Below are 21,771 nucleotides of genomic sequence, written 5' to 3'. Positions count from 1 at the left end.
TGTGTACATGAGTGTGTATATGTCTATGTGTGTAAACATGTTCATATGTGTGTGTACATTACTGTGTATGTGTGTACACACATTCATGTGTTCTTATAGATAAATATGAATGTGTGTAGGCCATAGGTCAATATCCAATGTCCTCTCCAATCTTTCTTCACCTTATTGTTTGAAACAGGGACTCTCAATAAACCTGGAGCTTGGCGATTTGGCTAGACTGATACATCAGTGCTATCACTACAGGTACATATTACTCCATCCAGTCACACATCACATACACAACACACACACACACACACACACACACACACACACACACTCAAAATGAAGTATTAAAACCATCACATGACCCAACCATTATACACCTGAGTATACAACCAAAGGACTCTACAGCAACATACCACAGAGATACTTGCACAGCCATGTTTATTTATTTCCCTGTTCATTAGAGCTAAGAAATAGAACCTGCTTACATACCCATCAGCCAGTGACTGGATAAAGAAAATCTGAGATGCATGTGCTGACCCTTTGTTCAACTTACATAAAAAAGAACAAAATTATGTTTCTTTCAGAAAAATAGATGAAAGTAGAGATCAACACATACAGCAAAGGAAGCCAGACTCAGAAAGATAAATGTTGCATATTTCCTTATATGTGGAAACATGTGTCATTCACATATATATATGAATTACAAGAAAGTAGACAGAGAACCAGGAATCCGGGAGAGTTCTCAATGGAGGAGAGGGAGAACAAGAGAAGGTACTAAGGGGCAGACAGGCAGAACATCACATATTTTCTCTCCTGTTGGAATCTAGATTCAGGGAGGAGAGAGAAGAGAAGGCGGAGGGAAGTGTATGTTTGTGCCATGAAAGCAGAATATGACTTTTAGAGGTGGAAGGGGACCAGTGAGGGCGGATGGGCAAGAGAGGATGGGGAGGTAAATATGGCTAAGGTACAATAGGATATGTGTGTGTACAAAAGCTGTAACGAAGCCCACTGTGCTGGTCTAGCTTCACTTCTGTTGTGATAAAACACCCTGACCAAAAGCAACTTAGGGAGGAAAGGCTTATTCTGCATACAATTCCAGTCAATGGTCTATCGTCACAGCAAAGTCACAGAGGCAGGAGTTTGAGACAGCTGGTCATATCACATCCACAGTAAAGGGCAGAGAGGAACGTATCCATGCTGCCAGTCTGCTTCTGCTCAGCTAGCTTTCTTCACTCCCCTGCCGTCCAGGGCCCAGCCAGTGAGATGGTGCTGCCCACAACCAGAGCAGGTCCTACCACCTCAATTAACACTCAAGACAATCCCCTACAGACATGCCCGCCTGATTTAGGGAACTCCTCAATTAATATCCTTTTCCCAAATGACTCGAGATTTGTCAAGTTGACAATTAAAAACTAATCAGCACATATGCTAACTAAAAACAGTAACAGACACTATCAATTCTGTATTCAAGAAAAACAAGTTTGGGCAATTTTACACATGTCAGCTTCTAGGTAGGCACTTTTGGACGACAGAGTCTATACTTACAAGGAAAACGTTGCTGGCATTTTCAATAGCTCTCATTTTGAGGCTGGTTTTGGTTGCTTGGTTTGAATTGGTTTGGTTCCTTTGAAACAAGGTCTCACTACATAGCCTGGGCTAGCCTTAACTTGTAATCTTTCTGTCTCAATGTCCCAAGTGCTGGGAGTGCAGGCACCACCCCATCCAGCTTCAAAGTTAGTCTGTTTCAGAGAAGGACTTTTGGAGGAAAGCACCATGAACCAGTTTAAAGCCAAAGCATGTGGCTCCTCACTACCCTCAAGCTCTCTCCTCAGTGACATAGAATTTAAAAATGGCTTAGTATAATCTGACCTATCATTCCAATCCTCCACCCATGGGTGTGCCCATTTGCCATTTTTTTAAATATGTGATGTATGGAGGATGACCCTATGGATGCTCAGGAATGTGCCAACTTCTGCATACGTTGACAAGTCTTTCCTGCCTGAGTGAGATTCTATAATAAAACCTCTTTGTTTCCTTGCTCAGGGAAGTGCTGCTGGAGAAGGAGCCCAGCATTCTTCTTATGCAAGTAAGAAAGTTTTTTTTTTTCCCCACCTTTTACCCCCTGGTCACACTTAAGCTTCCCCATTGATGGGATTACAGACAAGAACCACCAAGCCTTGCTTGACAAACACTATTCTTAAGTCGTCACTGCAGTTCCTAACTCAGTTCCTGGGAGGAGCCAATACAAATGTAATGAATGGATAAATAAATAAATGAAATGAAATTTACCCTTTTTTTTTGCTTCTTTTCTTTATGTGGGGGAACTGGCAACCTCGATGTCACTGAAAGTCTTGGTTGGGGTCCAATCCTATTAAAGCATTGACAGGAACAGCGTGTTCTGATAACTTGCAGAGTCCCAAACTATGCATTTTGAAGTTTTGAACTGTCATTAGTTTACTCATTGTGGTGCTGGGGATTGAACCCACAGATTTGTGCACGCGCGGGAAGCATTCCACACTGAGATATGACCTCAAATCACTTGTAACATGGGATGGTTAGTATTGTCAACTTAACACCTAGGAGACAAACCTCTGGGATACACCTGTGAGGGATTATCTTGACTAGGTTAGCTTCTGTGCATGCTTGTAGATCAGTAGATTTATTGAAGCCAAAAGACCTGCTCACCATGGGTAGCACAATTCCCTGGGCCTCATATTCTGACCTATAGTGAAGGGATAAAGTGAGTTAAGTACAAGTATTTATCACTCTGCGGTTGCCTGGAGATGCACTATGAGCAGCTACCTCAAGTTCCTGCCCGGTGACTTCTGAGAAATGACAGACTATAACCTGAAATTGTGGACAAAATAAGCCCTTCCTGAGTTTGTTAGAGTATTTTGTCATCGTGGCGGGAATGTAACTAAGACACTGTGCAACACAAAGGACTAAGTTCAGATCCCACTTGAAGCCTGCATTGCTATGCCAGTGCTGTGCCCACGAGATGGGAGGTGGAGACAGGGGGGAGATGGGACTGCAAGCTGCCAGCCTGCATCCACATGGTGAACATTGTTACAAACAATGTGAAAGGCAACAACAAGCAACCAAGGCTGTCCTCTGACCACTGCATAGAAGCTGTAGCCCATGCACACCTGTTTGTTCACACACATAAGGATTTTTTTTAAACCACTGTGTCACATACCAGTCATATGATAGTAGAGGCACATGTTCAATGTACAAAATTAATGGATAGAAAAATAACAAAAATCTACCATAAATCATATGAAACTTTAAAATCTGTAATTTCCTAATGGAAACAAATATAAACATCATTAAAATGTGCATATATACATGTACATTGTGTGTGTGCACATGTGTGTAAATACATACATATAGTGAGATTAAATAGCCTAGGTTTGAAGACCTATTTACTTGTTGGCTTCATGATCTTAAGCAATTTGCTTAATCTCTCTGAGGCTAAGCATGCTCACCTGTGGATTACCAAACAAACCTCACGGCATTTTTATAAGGATAAAGTGAGATAATGCATGCATAGGGCTTGGCACAGTGTAGATGTCACACAACTGTCGATGTTGTGTATTCAGCCTAGATGATGACTCACTTGTTCCTGCAATAATCCCTGACTTGTTAAGCATCTGAAGCCCACATATTGAAAAACACTGCCAGATCCTGCTGGAACCAGGACACCAGGACATGGTGTGCCTTTAGAAAGAATGATAGAGAGTAGCCTTTTGCTGAGGGAGCCTGACTGAGTTTGGGACCACTGCTGGTAAGAGCAGCATCACACTGTTCACCACGGGTCTGCTGTAGGGTCCCTACTGATGGCACATATCAATGAGGGTGGTCTGCAGAGGAGAACAAGGAGATCCCAGGACTGAGCTATCACACATGGCCTTCTGTAACATGAATCTTAACAGGTCTTGTTAAGTAAAAACCAAGAGCCAGATAGAGGGGTGAAAACCCGAGAGCTCAGAGGAATAGGAAAAGCCATAAGCTAACCTCACCTCATTGACACTTCAGTCTCTAAAGAGGGCTACTTCCTGTATACCCACGCCCATATGCCTTTCTGTTCTTCTGTAACATCTGCTCTCTCCATCCAGCTATATCACTTCCTCTTCCTGCCCAGCACTGTCACTTCCTGTGTCTGTACAGACCTCCAGGCCTCCATGGTTAACTAGTGTTGGAATTTAAGGCATGTGCCACCATGCCTGGCTCTGTTCCCAGTGTGGCCTTGAACTCACAGAGATCCAGACAGATCCCTGCCTCCTGAGTGATAGGATTAAAGGTGTGTGCTACCATTGCCAGACTTCTGTGTTAAATAGTGGCTGGCTTTTTCCTCTGATCCTCAGATAAACTTTATTAGGGGACACTACACTGGGGGACATGATACGGCAACACAGCCTCTTGCTCACAAGGAAGAGTGGCAGCCACAACTTTCTATGAAACATCCAATAGAGTGAATAGAGTGAAAAAAAAAAAACCCTAAATTAAACATGTAAAAACAAAACAAGAAACAATGCTCTGTACCTGAGACCCGTGGAGGAATGTCAACAGTCGTTTTTTCACCAAAAGAAACTGAGGCCAGAAACTGGATAGTGATTAAGCCCATCTGAAAGGCTTGACCTTCTGGAACCTGGTCTTTTAGAGGATCTACAGCTCTGTCTGGAGTAACTATAGAAGTTATTTTTCAAATGCTTAGAAAGACAATTGAGATGGTAATGATGACCATGTTCATTGTGTGCATTTGCAGGCATCGACAGTATTTCCTGTGTTACAATAGTACCCTAGTAATAAAATAATGAGACCATAAAGGTAATGACAAACATCAAACTTTCTCCAAAACAAGAGACAGAATCCCGCAGTTCAGATCCCAATTACAGTAGCAATTGCATTTCTCTGAGGTACAATTTTACCATCATCAGTACGGTAATAGAAGCTATGGCTGTCAAGGCCACTCTTAGCTCTCACACTTTTTCTGTCTCCAGTAATGGGGATTGAACCCGATGACCAGGCAACTCCATGACAAGGTCACAGGTGTGAAAGCCTGCCCTCCCCAGTTCACCTTTCGTGCTTTTGAAGCCTCTTACTTCACCCTGTCACATCCTTACTCCTCCATACAAGAAGTGTCAATGAATAGGGCCTACCTCCAAGGCTTCTCCTGAGTCCCTAGGTAGTGGTATTTGCTCCACCCATGACTTTGAGCTATGGAGTCAGGAAGGAGGTGATGCTTCTTGCCATTGTACACAACCTCTTAAAGGGAAATGGAGAAGGGTCACCAGCCCCTTCTCCCTGCTGCCTGCTTCCTGGTCTGATGGAACCACCAGGTGCATTTGCTCCCAGGCAGAACAGAGGACGACTTTAGCTGTTTACTCGGATCTGTAATCGTGAGTGTATTTCCTCAATTTATATCTTAATAAATCCCTATTACCCATTAAATAGACTCATATGGATTGATCTTAACATGTGGTACCAAAATGTAGCTGGAAGTTTCTCCAGTCCTGCCCAGACAAATGTCTCACCTGTGTCCTGCAGCTGCTTGGTTCCAAGTAAGCACACAAAGGCTTGTATTATTTACAAACTGTATGGCCTATGGGCCAGGTTTCTTGTTAGCTAGCTCTTATAACTTAACTCAACCCATTTCTATTAATCTATATGTTGCCATGTGGCCATGGCATTACCAGTCTGCTGGCATCTGGTTGCTCCTTGGGCAGAGGGCTGGCGTCTCCTCAACCCCACCTTCTTCCTCTTGTCTTCAGTTTGAATGTACTGCCTAACCTTATCCTGCCCTGCCATAGGCCAATGCAGCTTTATTTATTATCCAATGGGAGCCACACATATTCACAGCATACAGAAAGACATCCCCCAGCATCCCCACAATTTTGGTAGTTTCCTGAGAATGTCAAACTCTATATAAAACTCCATTTTCATGCCTTCAAAAGGCTGTAGTCTCCAATAGACTGTCACTTCCTGCCTTCCCTTAGCAAGTTACTTTAGATGGTAGCTGGGGTTATACACTTTCACAGTGTGTCCTTACAATCCTTAAAACTTTTCCTACATAACTACTGACCCCTATGCAACCAGTTTCTTCTGATGGAGTAGCGCATCTTCTTTTTCATCATGTGGCCACCCATGTTGGGCCAACAATATGCTCATCTTTCCAAGTTTATTTTTCTCATGAATTTTAAAGAAGAAAACAAAAATATATCTTTATTTTTGAATCTTCCAATCTTTCCATTTCTGTTCTTCTAGATGAAAAAAGAACAGAAAGATATTGTTTATTCCTCCCAAAATAGTCCTACACAGCAAAATCATACAAAGTTGATCTTAGGAATGATATTGAATTTTTCCCTGAGGGATTGTCAGTTGGAAGTAGATTTAAAATGTTAGAAATTAGAGTTATGATGAGCATATTTAAGTCAGACTTTTTCATAGGCTGGGAAATAATTTCAATAATCAGTACAGCTTTATGCTTGAAAAGCTGTTGAGGAGAGACTGAGGGTGATATGCCTGGAACTCTGCAAGCCAGTAGCTCTGATGTAGTGGTGGCCTGCAATGAGGCTTGCAAGAGCAGGTGGGTACTGTGGCTTGGTGTGGCTTGTCCCTACAGGTTCACAAGCTAGAGGTTTGTTTCCCTGTTTCACAAGCTCTTCAAGCATAAGAGGATTTGAATTCAAATGAGCTCCCGTGTGAGGCTCCTTCGTTCCATTCCAGAGCCATATAAAGGTGGTATTAGCATTCTCTTAGCGTTTGGTGAACTTTTAAAATCGAATAGCTTGATTTTAAAGTGTAACATACAATACACTTTCTGATGTAAAACGTTTAAGCCTCTAGGAAATAAAAGTGTATGTAAACGAATTCTTAAACCAAATACAAAGTAGGCATTTAGGCTATGATTTGATCTTAATATTTTTTGTCAACATGAATGCATGCTTTTGATATTTAAAGTTAATGTAGTATTTCGTATGCTGCTTAAGAAATTGACATGGATTGAAGTGGAACTCCAGATATGAATTTGTATAAGGAGATGTTATTCGGCAACTCAGAGACCTAGTTAAAGTTCCTGGAGCTGCCACATGTAGGTGGTGAAGAACTCTTGATAGTTTCTCCCTTGAAAACCTTTCAGTGAAAATTCGGCCTTATAGATATATGTACTCTCTAAATAATAGAGGGCTTTAAACAAGTTTCAGTTAATTGATTTCCATTTTGTGATCCTGTTACATAAAAGTAAATACATGTCCTAAATAATAAAATGGTAGCTTGGGCTTACTAATATATAAATAGTATAAATTTTAAAATAAAAACAAAATATACAAAACTACATAAATATGAATTAAATCAAAGAAAAGTAGGAACAGTCGATGTTCCCTTTCCATCTCCTCTCTGAGTCTATAGGACCAGTATGACCAGACGCTGGAGTGGGCCCCTGTCTAGGCTGCAGCTACACACCTTCTTCTACGGCAACTTCACAAAGCAAAGCGCAGAGACAGGAGCCAAGCTCTCTCACGCCTCTGAAAAGGGCACTAATTCCACTCACGAGGGATCCACTCACGTGGGATCCACCTCCTAACATGCACTCCACCCCCTAACACCAAGGCTTTTTTGGGAAAACGAGCATTCTGTTCATGGCAAAGTTCTGGTAATCACCTGAAGCTGCATGCAGTTGCTGACAGTGAATCTTTCTGACTTAAAGAAACAGGACTTTCATACAGTTCAACCAGACACACAGTGGGAATATAAATACAGGGTAAATGGTTTAAACTCAGTGTTCAGAGATACCTTTTCCCTTGGAAGAAAATCATCCTAGGACCGAATATAGGTTTCAGGTAGATGAAGTGTGATGTTGGGGGTGATGTGGACCTTTGCTAAGTGAACCCAAGTAGAAGGTCCTCAGGTCACTGCAGATGTGCCTTCAGAAGGGACTGTTTGATCCCCATTCCTCTCTGACTTTCTGTCCAGCAAAGAAAGGAGCTCTTCCCACATAGGCCCTGCCACTCTGATTTCATAAGCCATGAGGGCCTTCCCACAGCTCATCTGATACTGGTGCCATGCTTGACGGCTTCTGCAACTGTGGGCTAAGTATCCATTCTTCTTGATAAAGTAAGGCTGCCGTTTCATCTTCATCATAGCAACAGACACAAACTAGGGCTGTGGGGATAGAACCCTAAAGAAGTATTCAAGTTGATCACAGACAGAGGGTGTGTGGGGGGGCTCATGGTTTTTCAAAACCTAGAAAATCTATAAGCAAGAGAAAAATCAAAGGTCCTCCCAAGGCTGTAACATCACAGCAAAGTGATGATAGTGAGTTCACCGTGTAATATGAAAGTTACATGTCACTACTGTTATTCCTGTGAATCTCAAACTAAAAATGACTTCTATAACAGGTTTTGTGGAAGTTAAATAAATCACAGAAACAACGAACCCTGCACCTAATAACTACCTAGTGTCAGTTCACATCACACTCTTCATCGACTTCCCAGTGTTTGACCCATGAACCCTCATTTGAAGGGGAGAAAATGTTTGCAGAGTCAAGCATGATGACCGCTTGCCGGCCTTTGTCAAAGCTGATGCATGAATCAGTGGATTTTTCCATCTATGTGTGCATTTGTTTGCTATTTTGCTTGTTTTTACAGATTTGTTTTGGTTTTCTGAGACAGCCTCTCATACAGCTCTCAGGTGCAGCTCGAACCTTTACTCCATTTGTAGCTGAGGATGAACCTGAACTCCCGATTCGCCTGCCTCTGCCTCTCAAAAGGATTAGACGTAAACACTGTCACACCTTTATCATTAGTTGTCTTTATTGAAACAAGGTTTCCCCGCGCAGCCCATTCACCAAGGGGCCCAGACCACCCTTGAGCTCTCGTTCCTCTGCCTCGGCCTGAGTGCAAGGACTACAAACATGAACTACCCTGCCCGGCTTATATTTTCTTTGTAGTAGCAGAACCTGTTTCTATTTTCCTTTCCTTCTTCCTCAAGTTTCATGACTTCCTCCAAGCGTTCTCCTGAGATGATCTCAAGAACATCAGCAACGACTCTGAGGTACTACTGCACACCACTGGGAGCTTTGTGGTGCTCTCCTCTCCTCCACAGGTCTTGTTTCTTCACTGGCTCTCCCCTACCTGCATTCCCTTCTCTGGTTTCATGTAACTATTACAGCTCCCCTGGGGGGTGGGGGGGGGCTGACCTATTTTCATTGTATCCCCTGACTCTCTTCAAAGCCATGACTTTAACAGAGTATGTACATTTCCAGGCTAGGCGACCACTTAGACTGCCTCACCATCCAGCCTGCCACTTCAACTCCCTCAAGATTGGCTTTACTTGAATGCCTCAAAGACATTTCAAGTTAAATCCCCAAGCCTCCCAGCTCTTCCATGCTCCCACACCTTTGCCTCATCACACTGGACTGCTGGGGTTTGAAAATAGTTGTCACTGAAGAAAATGATCCTTTTCTATTTAACTTGGAGTTCCTAAGTCCCACCAGAACAGTGGCATACAGCATCTACTGAATATGATAGAGCAGGTTTATGTCTTTTGACCCCTGACCCCACTAGATTGGACTCAACTCATCTAAGTTATGTTTTGGTTGCTGGGATGCATTATTTTAGCTCTCATTTGTTGCTAGGTGATTTCCTCAGGACTCGCTGGTCCTGGTTGCTGAGTTTCTTATACTCTGTGATTTCCATTAGTAACCAAGCCAGCACTTTTTTTTTTTTTTTTTTTTTTAATCAGCCTCTGGAGCAGAACAGATCCCAGTCACAGCCACTCATATCTGTGGACTCTAGCAGCCAGGGAAGGAGTCTGGCGAAAGCTGCAAGCACGCTGACCCTTTCTGTTCCAAGTCTTGTTCCACGAGCTCTTACGACTCAACCCTCTTGCTCAAATGCTTCTGGTGTTGGTGTTAGGCCTGCAAGCTTATAAGATGAAGAGGTTTATTAATCTCAAAATGAAAATAAGAAGGTTGAAGCTTTTTTTTCTAGCAACTGTAGGACACAGTCTTTAGGTTGTTTTTCTTTTACAGTTGAAACAGGTATGTTATAGGAGATCTTCACTAAAATTAGGTTAGGGAGGATGTCCAGGCTATCCTGCCTTGTACACACATGTTCTAGTATACATCCATTGTCTAAAAGCATTCTGATAATTGAATTTTGATGTTATTGTGATTAACTACATGTCCTAGTTAAGCAATCCAAACATATTGCTTAAAATTTTCTCAACACTGTCCTTAATACTGGAAGGAAATCCGAGGAAGAGTTCTACAGCATGGGGGCAGGTGCTACGGAGAGAAAGGAAACCCCAGGTGAGTGAAATCCTGAGTGACTGTGCTGTTGACATGGGTACCACCATGGGAGTGGTAAAGCTTTCCCCAGGTAGGGCTCAGGAGTATGGCAAAGCTTCCTGGGGTTCAAATGTTGACGGTGTGTGCAGAAAATGTCCACCACAGCTTCTTCTGAATATTTACATGTAAGAGATAAAACAGGAGGCATTTGTCACAGTAATCCCCAACTCTAAAGGTAAACTCCCTGCATTTGAGTCAGCCTCGCCACTTAATGCTTCAATTCCTTGGGGAACTCACTGAACTCTGTGCCCTAGTTTTCTCATACATTAAAAAAAAGTGTAAAGATAAGTAATTAATCTCCAGGCACTAGAGTTATCCGATGTGTTTATTTCCCCCATCCCTCTCTCTTTTACACACACACACACACACACACACACACACACACACACACACACACTCATTGGAGGAATAAAGCCTAGACATTTCTATTGTGTTTCTAAGCCATGCACTTCTCTGAACTCCAATGCCTCATATAAACACTGGAATACTCATCTCTACTCCCATGTCTAACAGGGCCTGTATTAATTAGTCCTGCTTCTACTATTGCAAATTAAAACTTGTCATTTAAAAGAACTTCAAATGGTTATTTTGTAGTTCTATAAATTGGACCTTTGACACAGGCCTCAGAGGAATAAAATCAAAGTGACAATGGAATGGATTCAGTTTCTTGAGGCTCAAGACAAAAATCTGTTTGGCTGCTTTCTCTAGTCTCTGGCAGCCGTTTCTTGGGTCATGAGCCCCTCTTCATCTCCTGCTGCATCTCTCTCTGACTCTTCTACCTCCAACTTCACGTTTTTCAAAAAAAATTAAGCACTAACTCACATGCCATAAAATTAGCCAATGTACAAACATCATTGTAACCCAACTCTAGAATAATTCTATCATCTCCAAAGGACAGCCTGTAGCCGCTATTGCCCTCTTCTTGTGTTTGCGTCCCCTCCTCCGTGGCAACCATAAATCTACCTTTTGTCCCTATAGATTCGGTCATTTGGGACAGTTCACACAGTGTTTACAACTGGTTTCTTTTAGTTAGCAAAATGCTTTCAAAGTTCTTCAACTTAGTATGAATCAACATCCCATTACTTTTTATTGCAGAATAATATTTCATTTTATGGGTATATTATATTTGCTCATTTAGCTTGATGGGCACATAGATTGTTTCCATGTTTGGGCTACTATAAGCATTCATATTTAAGTTTTGTGGGAATAAATTATCTTGTGTATCCACTTTGTAGATCCACATGTGCAGTGGCATTTTATTTGTATATTAATAAATAAAGTTTGCCTGGAGATCAGACGAAATAGCAAGCCGCTTTAAGTAAACACAAAAGTCAGGCAGAGGTAGCACACACCCTTAATCCTGATCACTTGGCAGGCAGGGTCTCTGTGTTCAAGGCCATACTAGGGAACAGAGCCAAGTGTAGTGACACATGCCTTTAATCCTAGTGCCAACCATAGAGACCTGGAGGTCTGTACAGACAGGCAGTGACAAGGAAGTGAGGTAGCTGGGCTAAGAGCCAATGAGAGGGCAGAACAGCAAGGCAATAAAAGCCTGGTTAGACAGGAAGTCATGGCATTTTTGGAAGTTGCAGAGCTAGTGAGGTAAGGTTGTTTGGTGGCTCTCACTATTTCCCTGATTTCTAAGGCTTTCACCCCTATATTTGGCTCTGTGTTTTTTATTTAATAAGACTGCTTAGGAATTTGTCTACACATATGATAACACCATCCTTAACTGTCTTTATGAACTATCGGACTACTTTTTAAAATTTACACTCCCACCAGTAGTGTATGAGGACTACAATTTCTTTATTAGTTTTTTGTTTTGTTTAATGTCATCATGTCACTTTTTGAGACAGAGGGTCACCACATATCCCAGCTCAGCTGGTCCTCCTCCTTTCCCTCCCAAGAGTTGAGATTCCTACCTTACTTGTTACTTAATTCTTTTAATTTTTTCTGTGTATGTGTTCATATCCATATGTGCATGTATGTGCATGGGTATATGTGCACATGTGTACATTGCAGACCAAAGATCACTATCAGGTGTCTTCCTTGCTCATTCTCTACCTTAGTTTTTTAGTCTCTCCCTGAGCCTGTGAATCATCACTTTAGCTGCACTGGCTATCCAGTGAGCCCCAGGGATTCTGCACTTCCCCAGAGCTGATTACTATGTGCCCTGTCACATTCAGGTTTAAATGGGTCTGAGATCAAATTCTGGTCCTCATGCTTGGGTACTTTGCTGACACAGCCATCTTCCCAGCCCTCGAGAAAAATTATATAGTCATCCTACTGACTATGAACAGGTATCCCTTTATGGTTTTGATTGGCATGTTCCTAATACAGCATTGAGCATCTTTTCACACACACTATTGGCCATTTATATAGCTTATGTTTTTTTTTTGGTTTTTTTTTGTTGTTGTTTTTTATAAATGCTCCAAACCTTTGCTTCTTTCAAATACTTTCTTGCCTCTTTATACTTGAGTTTTATGTAATGGGACGACAGTTCTCTCCTGCCTGCCAGTTACAGAATAACCACAACAGATGCTTATATTAATTATAAATGCTCAGCTGGTAGCTCAGGCTTATTACTAACTAGCTCTTACACTTAAGTTAACCCGTAATTCTTAGCTATGTTTAGATAAGTGGCTTGGTGCCTTTTCTCAGTACAACATTCTCATCTTGCTTCCTCTGCATCTGGCTGGCTACTTCTGACTTGCCCTTCTCCTTTCCAGCATTCTCACAGTTCGGCTTTCTTGCTTAACTTCTGGCCAAGCTACTGGCCTGTCAGCTTTTTATTAACAATGAGCACAATCCACAGAAGTTTTATAATTACTTTTATAGCCTGGATTCTGGAGCCTTCTCAGATAGATGAGGTGAAAATATTTTCTCTCAGACTACAAGTTTCTCTTTTCACTTTTTTTTTTTTTCAGAGCTGAGGACCAAACCCAGGGCCTTGCACTTGCTAGGCAAGCACTCTACCACTGAGGTAATCCCCAACCCCTCTCTTTTCACTTTTTAAATGGTATCTTTTGACTTGCGAATGCTTTATTTCAATGAAGTTCAATTTATCTACTTTATCTACGTACTTGTGCTTTGGGCTTCATATCTAAGATGACTCAAAGGATATAAAGATCCTCATCAGTTTTCTTCTAAGAATTTTATAATTTTGACTTCTACATTTAAGCATCTCATCCATGCTGAGTTAGGTTTCACATCTACTGTGAGAGAGGGCTCCAGATTATTTCTCACATGGGTTTCAAGTGACTGTAGTAGCATTCATTGATGTAACTGTTTCTTCCTCATTGACTGGTGTTTCACTCTTTTCCAGAGTAGCTGACTGCATACTTATGGTCTTTGTCTAATGCTGTTCTACATAACACCCTCGGGGTGACTGTTTGGTTATTGTTGCTTTTAAGAGACCTCGAGAGTTACTGTTCCTCTGAGGCAGAGCTTGAAATCAGGAAGTTTGATCCCTCAAACTCACTCTCTTTTTCAGGGTTGTTTTGACTACTCTGAGGCTTCTGGTAATTCCACATGGATTTTAAAACTCCTGTCCATTTGCAGACAAAAGAAAAAGACATTTGAAGTTTTGTTTATATCTGTAAAGACTTTTGGTGACATATGTTGCTAATTTAACAACATCAAGCTCTCAATCTGAGAACACTACCAGCCTTCCTGGATATTCAGGTTGTTTTTTTTTTTTTTTTTCATCAATGACTTCCACTTTTCAGCATACAGGTCTTGCATATCCCTGGGTAATTTGTTCCTAAGTGTTTTATTCTCATTCTATTGTGAGGTTGTTTTCTTAATATTGTGTTTAGATCCTGCATAGCTAGGATATGTCAATGTCTTAGTTTTCATATTGGCCTTGCAATCGTGTTAAATTTAGTAGATTGAATAGTTCTTGTGGATTCTTTAGGGTCTTTTGTACATAAGGCAATGCCATCTCCAGTTGGAGAGTGTTCACCTCTTCATTTCTTGTTGGACAGGAACGGTGATGGCTGACACATTTGGCTTTCTTAGGAGAAAGCTTTCAGGTGATCACCATACACATAATGTTAGCTGGGAGTTTTTCATATATGCCCTTCCTCAGTTTGAGGGGGCTTTCTTCTATCCCTACTTTCCTGAGTAGTTTGTCATAAAATCCTGCTGCATGTGGTGGAATGATGCTTATTCAGCCATTGAGATGACCATACAGTGTTTTTTCTTATGTTCTCTAAAACACTCTATAAAGACTTATTTTTGTCTCTTGAACCAATCTTGGGTTCCTGGAATAAATCTCTCTTGTTATTGAATATAAACAATGACATACACATATGGGTTCTGATGAACAAAATCTATCAAAGATTCATAAAAGTATTGATAATTACCTTTTTTGTGATGTTCCATCTGGATTTTGTAAGGATAATAGAGGTTTTACTGAATAAGTTAAATACTTAATTCTTATTTTTGGAAGAGTTTTTAAAAGTTTGGCACAAATTGCTCATTGGTTGTTTGGTAAAATTCACCAGAGGAGCCGTCTGATCCTGGACTTTGCTTTGTTAGGAAATTCTTAGTTACTGAGTCAACTTTTTTATTTGTTATAGCCAAGTCAGGTTTCTCTATTCCTTTTTGAAATAGAAGGTTCTTTGTATCTTTCTAAGAATCTGTGATCTAAACAGTCTAACTTACTGACAAACCATTATTTGTTATTTCATCAGAATTCTTTTGATTTCTGTAAAGTTGATAGTAACACATACCTACAACACACACATAGTTCTTTCCCAATTTTACTAATTTAAGCCTTCTCTCTATTATAGCTCTTCTAAAATTTTATCAATTTTATTGCTATTTTCAGAAAACCAACTTTTTGTTTTATTGATTTTCTGGATTATTCTTCTGTTCTAGATTTTATTATATCTTCTATAACTGTTTTTAGGTTATTGCATTATTTATTTTTCTTTGCTTTGGGTTCAGTTTGTTCTTAATTGGTCTTCTTTCTGAAGGTGGAAGTTTTGGTTAATCATTGGAGCAATTTCTTCTTTGAAACGTAGCTGTATTTGTAGTATAAGCTGTCCTCTGATTGTTCCTTTCTCTAGCTACCATATATGTTTAGTGCATTGTGTTTTCACCTTCGTTCAACATAAAGCATTTTTTAATTTCCTTTGTGGCTTTTCTTTGACTCATTGGTTCTTTAGATGTTTGTTGCTTAATTCCTGCAATGTGTAAATTTTCTAAATTTCCTTCTGTTTCTGATTTTCAGTTTCATTTCATTGTGGTCAAAAGGACATACTTTGTATGGTTTCAATCCTTTGAAAGTTATACTTGTTTAATGGTCTAACATATGGTCTATCTTTGTGAACTTTCACCAAGTGCTGGAGAAGAATATTTGCACTGCTATTGTTAGAAGAAGTGTGCTACAGAGATCTGTAGCATCTGGTGTGTATATAGTGTTTCCAAGTTCACTGTCCTGCTAACATCTGTCTACTGACCATACAGACTTTAGTGCTCAAATCCCTATGAATTGTTGAGTTATCCGGGCTTTTTGGCTGTTATTATGTTGTTGAATTTTGTCAGCTTTTGCTTCAGATATACTGAACCTCTGTTTGTATCTATGTGTGTAGGCATTTATGTCTATATTATGACAGCTTCCTTTGTGTCCAGTAAATATTTGCAGTAGATAATTTTAGTTATCTTTTAGCATTTATTATTTACTTTATATTTCTGAACTCTTGTCATTACCATTAATATAGTTTTTCTTTTCTTTCTTTTCTTTTTCTTGTTTTTAATTTTTTGAGAAAGAGTCTCACTATGTAGCCAAGTTGGCCTGGAACTTACTATCCTCCTGCCTCAACCACCAGAGTGATGGGATCACAGGTGTGTTCTACCACATCCAGCTACAATTGGTAAGGTCAACTGATTAAAACCTTAATTCTATCTATAACCTTAATTATTCTTTGGAATTATTTATGCAAAATAAATTTATCTATGGACTCTAAAGTTTGGATATGGGTATTGTAAAGGGCCCATTGTTCTGCTTACCACAGATAACTAAAAGTAATTATGTCTAAGACTCTTTTATTAGGTGTGTGCAGTTAAACACATGAATAGACTCCTCAAAATAAATCAATGAATCATAAAGTTCTGGTGTTTTTCCTGTGTTCCCCATCTGGCTGGAAGAGTCATCAATGTGTAGCAAGACCTAGGAGTCATGAACAACACCTTCCTCTCTCACCTTCCAAACTATTACCAACTCCTAATGATTTACTCTCCCAAATTATCCACAACCCACTCTCTGTTCTGCATGTCTGCTTCTAGTACCCTAATCTATCTCTTCATTATCACTTCATATAAAGCCTTATGAACACCTTTTCCATAATTTACCATCCACAAAATATTAATATTATAAACATACTATGTAGCTATAATTTATGCATAAAGGAATAAATATAAGACTTACTCTTTTCTTCAGTGCAGGATTAAGAATGGCTACTTACAATCTCAAACTAAAAGGTCAGTCAAGGGCCTGAAAGATGATTGGCTCAGTGGGTGTTTGCAAGGAAGGCAAGCCTGATGACCTGAGTTCAATACCCAGAGCCCACATCAAGGTGGAAAAGAGAACTAACTTCAGAGAGTTGTTCTCTGGCCTACACATGCATATCCTGGCGCCTGTGAGCCCCAACATCATCAATATATACAACAATAAGTAAAAAAGTAATTTTAATGTAAATTAAAAACTCCTGTTGGAGATGTAGTTCAGTGCTGGTTGATAGCCAGCAGGTGAAAGGCTCTGGATTCAATCTTTGGCAGCATAATAATAATAATAATAACAACTATCATCATTTAACTTAACCTTAAAGCTATTGTACTTTGGCTAAAGATGGTGTCACACACCTGCAATCCCAGCACTAGGTAGAGAGACAGGGGGATCAGAAAATTAAGGTCATCTTCAGTTACATAAAGAGTTTGAAGCCAGCCTTAGCTACATACCACCCTTTCTCAAGAAACCAAAACCAAAAACTAAAATAGAAACTTCTTATGTACTAACTTTGAAAACAATTTATATGCTTATAAAAACTGTAATGTATCAAATTAAACATGTGCACAATTCATACCAATATATTACTTTTAAAAGTCATCCATGATCATTTGAGTCATTCAAATTATATTTTCCAACAAAAGTAGAAGGATTTAAAATAATGAACTTCTTGAAAATTATTAGACTTACTTTTAGTGCGTTTTGCTTGATATGAGAAAAATCTTCCAACGTATCTAACAGCTAGAAACCTATTCAGATATTCTTGACATTTTAAACATTTGTCAAAACGATGAGTCAACTTTAACAAAGTAAATATTATATATAAAACGTATCACTTTCATTCTCAAAGCCCAGTGTAGAAGTATGGCGATTGTGCAGGCTCATGTCTCGTCTGCTTGATGCACACACTAGTCTTTTGGGAAGAAGGAACCTCAATTAAGAAAATGCTCCCACCAGATTGCCCTGTGAGCTATGCTGTGGGGCAGTTTCTTGATTAATGATCAGTGTGGGTGGGCCCAGATCACTGAAGGGCGTGCCACCTCTGGGCAGGTGGTCCTGGGCAGTACATGAAAACAGGCTGAGAAAGTCAGAAGGAAGAAGCCAGTAAGCAGCATCCCTCCATGGCCTCTGCTTCAGTTCCTGCCTCCAGGTCACAGCCCTGCTTGAGTTCCTGCCCTGAGTTCCCTCGGTGACCCAGTACATAATCCAAGAATTGTGAGATGAAATGAATCCTTTCTTCCCCAAGTTGCTTTAGCCATGGAATTGTATCACAGCGATAGAAACCCTAAGACAGGAGGCATATGAAAGTATGAGGATCAAAAATAACCCCTCATAGCACTGTAGCAGCCATAGCCAAGGCCAGACCTACGGCACGATTTCACAGAAAGGTTAGGTCAGAGCTCGGGTACTTGTCTTGCACGCATGCGCCCCTGAGTTCAGTCCCCAGGACCTGAGGGAAAAAAGTTAAATACGAAGGAGTGACATCTTAGCAATTAGGATGGAGAGCACTGGAAGACAACACAATACTGTAATAGCTAAGTATGTTGTTGTTTGATTGGTTGGTGTTTTTGCCTTTTGGGGAGTGACATCATTCTTGTCAAGAATTGATGGTTTACAGTCATCTTAATCTTGTGTCCTCCTACAATGATCATCCCATAACTCTCCACACTTTCTTACCCCTCTGATCTGCTCAGAATGCTTTCCAAGATTTCTCAGAACAAACCGAATCACTCGCCTGTGCTTTGAACTGTTCTCAAAAGAAAATGGCAGTTGTAGCCCTGTTAAATCATACTCAACCTGGTCCTCATTTTGGTGTCATCACCTGACACATCTTCCGGTCCTCTTTCCAGCTCCGATGCACACACCTCCCTTACACAGAGCCATGCTGAGCCCCGGGGATGTTACACATGCTCTTCTGCTGGAACTTGCCTCTGCTTTCCTTGTTTACTTTAAAGCACTTTCTTTAGACTTTTGCTTCATTAGATTTGCCTTTGAGAAGCTAATATAAACAGAACCTCCCTTCAGTGGCACTCATCACCACTGGAATTTAACATTTATTTGTGCTGTTTAATCATTCATCCATTCATTCTCAGACAGCCTCTTGACACAGCCCTGGCTGGTCTTGAATCTGCAATGCTCCTGCCCCTGCCTTTTGAGTTCTTGAGATCACAGCACCCAGCTGTATTATAGAAAGCTGTAAGCTTAATTCTTTTTTTTTTTTTTTTTTACTTTTTTTCCTCCTTTTTTATGTATTATATTTGTGCTTTAATTTTACACATCAGCCTGGCTGATTGGAACCTTGGGCTTACACAGGGACACTTTGCTCAGCCTGGAAGGAGGGTCTGGACCTGCCTGTACTGAATCCACCAGGTTGAATTGAATCCCCAGGGGAGTCTTGGCTTAATTCTTTTTCTCGCCAATATTTCTTCATTTTCTGTCAAAAATTGGCACATAGGAGTTGACTACTGAATTTGCTGAGTAAAGGCAACATGGACTGATTGCATTGTCAAAGTATTTGCTAATTAAAAGAAGCACAAAGCCATTGGCAGCTTTTACCATACCAACCAGAATAGACTGTAATAATCAGTAATACAACTAGACATTGCGTTTTCCTTAAGCTGTATTCTGTTCATCTTAAAGGTCAATTTAACAAACTGCATCTGACTGAGAGCGACCACACTGTCACCTCACAATGCTATCATGTAGGCGATGACAAAGCTCTTCTATATATAATTTCTCTTTGATATTTCCTACCACATCCTGGGAACTTGCAACCCCTTAGGGACACCATTGTGAATCAAACTTATCATGGTACAATTCAGTGGTCTCAGACAACACAGGATTACTTGTCGGGTGAGGGGGGTCTGTAAAAAGTGCTGCACCAGCATTTTACTTCACAGCCTTCTGCTGTGCTAGAGGCTGTGGATAATACCCCAGCACACAACATTCAGGCAGGAGCAGATCCCACAAGAACAGCCACAAACCTCTACCCATGGCAGATACCCACCATGCTTTTACAGTTCAACTGTTTCATGCTGCCCACACTGAGAGCTGCATAAAGCACTAAAGACTGTTACAGGTTTCAGCCAAAAATTTGGGGCTTAACCCTGCTTCCATCATTAACCAATTGCATGACTTCAGAAAATGCATCTGCCATCCATTTTTAGGCTAGAACAGATGAATGGGATTTGAAGAGTTTCACCCTTGGTTAGGAAATGAGTATGTAAGATAGGAATACAAGAGAATGCAGAAATACATATGTCCAGCCAGGCAGTGGTGGCGCACACCTTTAATCCCAGCACCTGGGAGGTAGAGGTGGGAGTGGATCTCTGTGTTTGAGGCCAGTTTGGTCTATAAAGCAAGTTCTAGGACAGTCAGGGCTACATGGAGAAACCCTCTCTCTCTCAAGAAAACAAAAGAAAGAGAGAGAGAGAGAGAGAGAGAGAGAGAGAGAGAGAGAGAGAAAGAAAGAAAGAAAGAAAGAAAGAAAGAAAGAAAGAAAGAAAGAAAGAAAGAAAGAAAGAAAGAATTTATATTGCCAAAATGCGGTGGCACACTGGCTGAGGTGGCCAGCTTATTAACTTTCTATTACTTTGATAATGAATTACCTTAGGGGTAGTAGCTCACAACCACAGAAGTGAATTGTCTTTCAGTTCTGCTGGTCAGAAGTCAGTAGGGTTCTACTTGGGCTAAAATTAAACTATTAGATTAACTGATGCCCTGTCTGGAGGTTCCAGAGAAATCTGCTTCTTTTGGTTACTAAATGTCACCCATGTTCCTAGGCTCATGGTCTCCTTTCTGCACCAGTGGGCTGAGTTCTCACATGAACTCTTTCTGGGTCTCCCCTGGATGTCATTATCTCCTTTCTGACCACAGGTAACTCTTTACACATTCAGTCTCTCTCAATCTCTCTCTCTCTCTCTCTCTCTCTCTCTCTCTCTCTCTCTCTCTCTCTCTCTCCACAAAGATAGAATCTAGAATCTATCCAATTCTCAACCTGTGGGTTGTGACCCCTTTGGGCATCACATATCAGATATCCTGCATATCAGACTTTCAAATTATGATTCATACCAGTAGCAAAATTAGAGTTGTGAAATAGTAGTGAGATAATTTTATGGCTGGGAGTCCCCACAACATGAACATTAGGAAGGTTGAGAACCACTGAATAGCCCCGAGCATGCTAGGCAAATATGCTATTATTGACCTACATCCCCAGCCTCTAAGAATTTACCCTATTAGATTGGACTCACGTGCATAATCCAGAATAATTCCCCATCTCAGATCCTTACCTGAACCACACCTGCAGAGCCCTTGTTTTCCACATAAATGTCCTGGAACTTAGGATGCACACCTTTGGAGAGAATTGTTCTGCCAGCCACAGCTGGTTGTATTGCCACATCAGTTTCCTCTTCTTCAGAAACAGGAACTCTGTGTTATTGAGTCTCCTTTGATGGAATGGAAGAAGTGTAAGCGTACACAGCTCCTGGGAGTTTTGACAAAAGGCATTTCTTTCTGTTTCCTGCTTTCTGCTGCCTCACATACACATATGTAAGATGAAGATGGGTCCCGCACTCAGCCCATGATGCAGAAGGCAATGTTGATGAGCACAGCAGGACAATGAGAAAGCAGACTATCCCCATCGGTGGTGGACTCAGTGTGTCAACACTGTTTCAATGCTAGGAAGAAATCCACCTCCCCCTTTTTAAGTCCCAATTACCTAAGGGTCTGATGCTTTCAGCCAAAGGCAGTCCTCTCATATAGACAGGCTGCAGGGAGGCCAACACACTGAAGTACAGACAGCAGGACAAATGGAGGGGGAACGAGAAGAGATTTGGGATCTCCTCTGGCTTATACCAGTTAATGAAGGAGAAGCCCTGGCATGGACATGAGTATGGCCACACTCATGGCCTCAAGAAAGGTA

General features: G+C 40.8%; 1 protein-coding gene across 3 annotated transcripts in view; it reads right to left on the bottom strand.

The window, feature by feature from the left end:
* The window catches only part of LOC118586583, a 174,347-nt gene that overhangs the window by 138,132 nt on the left and 14,444 nt on the right, over nucleotides 1-21,771 (bottom strand). Inside the window, exons 2-3 of one of the 3 annotated variants that reach the window (XR_004945386.1) lie at nucleotides 21,140-21,295; nucleotides 9,721-9,911 (exon numbers count right to left, since the gene is read on the bottom strand). The exons of 1 other annotated variant lie outside the window; for it this stretch is intronic. The gene's annotated coding sequence lies outside the window, so the exon portion shown is untranslated. Of the gene's footprint in view, nucleotides 1-9,720; nucleotides 9,912-21,139; nucleotides 21,296-21,771 lie in introns of those variants that run through there. One more of the 3 variants, XM_036191633.1, reaches the window with a different exon arrangement.

The sequence above is a fragment of the Onychomys torridus genome, chromosome 7, assembly GCF_903995425.1.
Source record: "Onychomys torridus chromosome 7, mOncTor1.1, whole genome shotgun sequence".
NCBI classification, from domain to species: domain Eukaryota; kingdom Metazoa; phylum Chordata; class Mammalia; order Rodentia; family Cricetidae; genus Onychomys; species Onychomys torridus.
Note: the sequence above shows the minus strand (reverse complement) of the source record. Positions and strands in the feature narration are given on the sequence as shown.